Here is a 5,740-nt window from a genome sequence, read left to right as displayed (position 1 = left end):
CAATTCTCTTTAATCAACCTGTAGAATTTCACCATCCGGGCATTTCAATTTAATATACTTACTACCATAGTTTACAATTACATCATGCAAGGCTAACCAATCCATACCAAGTATTACATCGAATTCATCAAATGGTAACAACATAAGATTAGCTGGAAAATAGTGACCCTGAATCGTCAGAGGACAATCCTTACAAACCTTATTAACCAAGACTGATCTGCCTAGTGGGTTCGACACTTTAATAATAAATTTCGTAGGCTCAATGGGTATGTTCATACTACACACCAAACTCATGCAAATGTATGAATGCGTCGACCCTAAATCAATCAAGGCAATAACACATGTATTGAAAAGAGAAAAAGTACGCGTGATGACGTCAAGAGAAGAGGCTTCCTCTCAGGCACGTATCATATACGTTCTTGCTGGAGCTCGAACATTTGGTTTTGCACGTCTTTAGCTACGATTCGACTTCCACTGGCACTTCCAGGATATCTCAGAGGTTTGCCTCGTGCAATGGGAGCACTCAACTTCGGGGCTACTTCTGCTTCTTTTTCAACTCACTCAGGGCAGTCCCTGAGAAAGTGGTCAAGAGAACCACATCTGAAACATGTGCCGCTCTTCATTTGGCACTCTCCAAAGTGAAATTTGTAGCAACTCTTACACTTCAGCTTTTGATCATCTACACTCCCCATACTAGTCACCATCGGGGAGAAAGACTTTTGGCATCATCGTTTAGAGCCTCTTGCTCTACCCGAATATCCTACCAATGAAGTGAAGCGTTCTTGTTAGCTCCTTGATTTTTTTGTGGGAAACGAGAGTGTTACCGCTGGACCTCTTGCTCGTAACTGGAGCCTCTCTCTTTGCTTGCTTTCTTTCATTGTTAAGCTTATTGGCCTTCTTGGCCCGATCAACCAATGCGACAAACTCCCGTATTTCAAGGATCCCAATCAACAATTTGATTTCTTCATTCAAACCCTCCTCGAAATGTTTACACATTTCTGACTCAGTTTGGACCTATTCAGTTGTGTACTGGCTTAGCCTCACGAACACTCTTTCGTATTCTGCTACAGTCTTGTTCCCTTGTTTGAGTTCCAAAAACTCTTTTTGCTTCGAGTCTAAAAACCTCTGACTAATGTATTTCTTCCTAAAATCTGCTTGGAAGAAATCCCAAGTGATATTTTCCTTTGGCACTACCGAGGATACAGTCTTCCACCAATGGTATGCAGTATTCTTCAGGAAGGACACGGCACACTTTAAACACTCCTCGGGTGTGCACGACAATTCATCTAACACCCGTGTAGTATTCTTGAGTTAGAACTCGACTCTTTCAGCATCATCCTCGATTTTAGCTTTATATTCGTCAGCCCCATACTTTCTAAGCTTATCTACAGGAGCCTTACCAATTATTACCGGTGTCATACCTCATGGCACATCATCATCAGGTTGGTTAGGGGGCGGGGGAGGCCTTGGTATGTTGAGGCAATTCCTCAGGTAATCCCCAAACCATTCGTCCATCATATCAAAGAAGGCAGCTTGGGCCTCTTCCCGGCCTTCAGACATAAGCCTTCTACTACTACTAGATACAGCTTGTTGTACGGAAGCTGGAGCATGGCTCTCGGCTCCCTCGGACTTATCTTGCGCTTGATTGGAAGACATTTACTATATTCAAAACAATTTAAACAGTTAGGAGATGTCACGCTATCAATATTCGAATAATGGCATGTATAATATCCTCTACGGTAGTCCTAGAACTGACTAAACTGTAGCTCTTATACCACTAAACGTAACACCTTTCACCTATATCTGACACCGAGATAGGGTTCAAGGAGTTACTGGTATTTCGCATTCACAAACATGTTAAATCAGGTCGCCAAATTTTGCTCAAATTTAAAACTTTTCAAACATGTACATTTCATCCCTTACATAGGCCTTTGAGGCCTAAAACATACTTAGGGGCAGTTTGAGACAAAATCGGGAACATTCGGTAAACTTTGGGCCCGTTAGAAAAATTTATCTTGTTTTAAAAGGTCACACGCCCGTGTGGCTTCGGGCACGTCCATGCCCTCAGCCCATGTGCAACATGACTTTACCCTTATCATACAATTAGAGGCACACGGCCAAGACACGCGCCCGTGTGGCCTGCCCGTGTACAACACTGACTTAAAATTTTAGGTGCATGGGACGCACGACCATTCCATACACCCATAAAAGTGGTTCGTGTGTCACACACGGCCTAGACCCACGCCTGTGTGTCCAACCATGTGGACCCTAATAGGCTATTTCCAAGACTTTGGTCACCCTTTTCATCACTTATACTTAATGATTACCAAATATAAAGTAAGATATGATAATATTCTTATAAATGATCTTGGCAAAACTCATTGCATGGAAACCTCATATCATTGGTTTCATACATGATAAGTTATTCCCCATCTTGTATTTATGGGTTTCCATGTCTCTTTAACACATTCAAGATTGGCTCGTTCTTGTGACTCATTGCCAATTGGAAACAAACCATCGTATGAAGTGTAAACCTGCATAGATTTGTAGGTCATAGCCCACTTCAAAATAAGCCAATTCATATGGCCATTTACAAAAAGATAGGTATATCTTTACATGCCTTCATTTGGAAAATCAAATGGCACATACAACAAAATACTCAAAAGTCCTATACATGCCATTGAACATAATAGAAATGTCTTTATACTAAAGCTGGTCTATTTGATAGTGTGCTGGCTTTCCCAACCGTCTTCCAATCCTTACGAGTCCTTGAGCTCTGAAAAGTAGGGAACAGAAAGGGGTAAGCATTTACATGCTCAGTAAGCTCGAATAATTAGAAAGTAAACTTACCAAGTAATTAGCATGCAACCAAATTGGGTAATAAAATCAATAAGCACGTAGTGGCTTCCCTATCACATACACTCAATCAATGAATTAGTCATATAACAAAGCACCATACAATTTATCTTAGATGAGATCATCATTTAACATCTCATTTTGTACATATATCTCATATTAATCTCGTTGAGTTTCTAGGAAATCTCGATGGAGTATCCATAATCCGTCAATTCATAAGGATAATCATTTCAGGTATGCACTCCCGCGAACCTCACATCTTACGTCAGAATTACCAGTCCAGGCTAAATTCCCCGTATCGTAAACTCATAAGGTGATGTCAGGATTACCAGTCCAAGCTAAATCCCTTATAACGAAAAACACCCTTAATGAGTTTGAATCTGAATTACCAGTCCAGGCTAAATTTAGACCCCAAATCAAATTACCCATCCGGGCTAAATCCTTAATGCACATATATTCTTCGAGAGGCTCAATCATCCAAAGGAACACCCATCCGGGCTAGATCCTTTTCATAATTGAGATCAACGGATTGCCCGTCTGGGCTAAATCCTTACTGCAACACATGCAGGATCTCAATTCACATGTCAAGCATGTTTATCCATCGAATTTCCTTTTTAACCTCAACCAAGACAATTTTTCAACATATCATTATCAGAGTTGCAATCCATGTAATTTCATGCCATCAATAAATACAATCATCATGCATTCATAAATCATATAATTAGACACATTATGAGTTTACTTTAAGTTATCCGAACTTACCTGGTATTCGTTTCGGTGTCGTGTTTCGATTATTCTGAAATCTTTCGTTTTCCTCGATCGACCTCCGAAATTTGTCCCTCGAGGTCTATAACAACAAAATAAAATCATTAACACTCTACATTATGCTTTTCAAGTCTAAATTCCACCCTCAATCTAAATGACCATTTTGCCCTTAACCTTTCACATTTTTACGATTTAGTCCCTAGGCTTGTATAATGAAACACATGCAATTTTTTTATCAAAAAAAAAAGAAACACATGCAATTTTTACCTTACCCAAGCCGAGCACTTCTCCCTCTTATGGCAGCTCACATTTTCCATTATTTTCTCATTTCTACCACACATTTTACAACTTTTGCAAAAAGGTCCCTTTAAGGGTTTTTCATGAAAATCACATAGGAAAAGATGTTTAACACACATCTAACTTTCATATTCCTCTAAAAACCATCAAAATACAAATAACTCATGCATGGATAAATTTTTGAACATGAACCCTAGCATGAAATATGGGTAGAAATGGAGAGAGTAAGCTACCGGGATTTCAAAAATACAAAGAACATTAAAAACGGGGCTTGGGAGCACTTACTATTGAGCTTGAAACGCTTAGAAACCCTAGCTATGGAGGGCTTGAGAGTTTCAGCTGGTACAAGGGAGAAAATGGTTGATTTTTGGTTCATTTTTCCCATTTTATTTCATTAAAATGCCAAATGACCAAAATACCTTTAAGCCCTTTCTTTAAAATTTCATCACTGCAAGCCCAATTTTGTCCAAAAACTTAGAAATAGAGCAAATTGCTCTCCAAGACCTTCTAATTTATAATCTAAAGCAATTTAATACAAATTGCTTCTAGAATCCAAGTTTTTCAATTTATTCAATTTAGTCCCTAATTTCCAATTGGACACCTTATTCAAAGAATTTCTTCATGAAAATTTAATACATGTATATTATCATATACTAGGCCTCATAATAATCATAAAATAAATATTTTGATATTAGATTTGTGGTCCAAAAACCACTATTCCGACTAGGCCCTATTTCGGGATGATACAGGAAGAGTGGTTTGTCTCCTCCATGCATGGACGGTGTCAAAGCAGATTCAATACGGTTGAGTTTATCCATTAGTTGTTGATACTTATCATCCTCTTGAATAGCTGTGACTATAGTGGGTTTCTAGCCATATGTGAATCTGATAGTTTGTCAATGACAATAGTTCAATGCCATATTTTCTATAATTTCGTGCGCATCCTCGTACATCCTATTCATAAGGGCTCCTCCTGCTGCTCTATCTAATCCAAATTTTATATTTGCACCCAACCCATTATAAAATTTATGAAATCCCATTCACTCTGGAAATCAGTGGTGCGGGTATTTTTGAATCAACATTTTGAAGTGTTCCCACACCTTATATAGGTTTTCTCCTTCCATCTGTCTAAAGTCAACAATCTCTCTTCTTAATTAGACTGCTTTACTAATTAGGAAAATTTTCTATAAGAATTTTCCAACAAGTTCATCTCAAGTCGTGATGGATCTTTGACCCTACGAGTCTAACCAAGAAAAGGTGTTATCAATCAGAGAAAAGGGGAACAACCAAGACAAAAAGGGTCATCAGTGACACTGTTATACTTAAAAGTATCACAGAGTTGAAGAAACTATTTCAAATTTTAATTAGGGTCTTCTGTCCTAGTGCCCCTAAATTATAGATTATTTTGGATCATTAGTATCATCGTCGATTTGATCTCAACATTATTAGCTATAATCGTCGGGCTCGTTATACTTTCCTGAACCGTAGTTAAACTTGGTAGTGCATAGTCTGATAAAGCTCTCTCATTCTGAGCCATATGCATGTTTGTAGGTAACTGTGGTGCTGGTGGATCTCTTAAGGCGTTATCGTTGTCGTCGCCGAACAATGGATTGTCACGTAGTACGTTACTTGCAGCGGTTGGTGGTTGTTTTTGCATCTGATGTTGCTATTGTCTGCAATTCCTTTGGATTATTATCTCTGGATCTGTGGCTACTACAATAGGTGTGCTCCTACTGCGAGTCATACACGAAACCCAAAAAAAAGGAGGTTAGTAGCAATAAATGGAATAAAATCGTATCTATAACCTATAAATTTCTAAATT

The 5,740-nt window shown here is 38.6% G+C and overlaps 1 non-coding gene across 1 annotated transcript; it reads left to right on the top strand.

Moving 5' to 3' along the window:
* The first annotated feature begins 4,968 nt into the window (after positions 1-4,968).
* LOC121206539 (small nucleolar RNA R71) lies at positions 4,969-5,074 on the top strand. The gene has a single exon (XR_005901586.1). It is a non-coding gene; the product is annotated as a small nucleolar RNA R71 (small nucleolar RNA).
* Positions 5,075-5,740: the final 666 nt, after the last annotated feature.

Source organism: Gossypium hirsutum, chromosome A01 (assembly GCF_007990345.1).
Source record: "Gossypium hirsutum isolate 1008001.06 chromosome A01, Gossypium_hirsutum_v2.1, whole genome shotgun sequence".
Lineage (NCBI taxonomy): Eukaryota > Viridiplantae > Streptophyta > Magnoliopsida > Malvales > Malvaceae > Gossypium > Gossypium hirsutum.
Note: the sequence above shows the minus strand (reverse complement) of the source record. Positions and strands in the feature narration are given on the sequence as shown.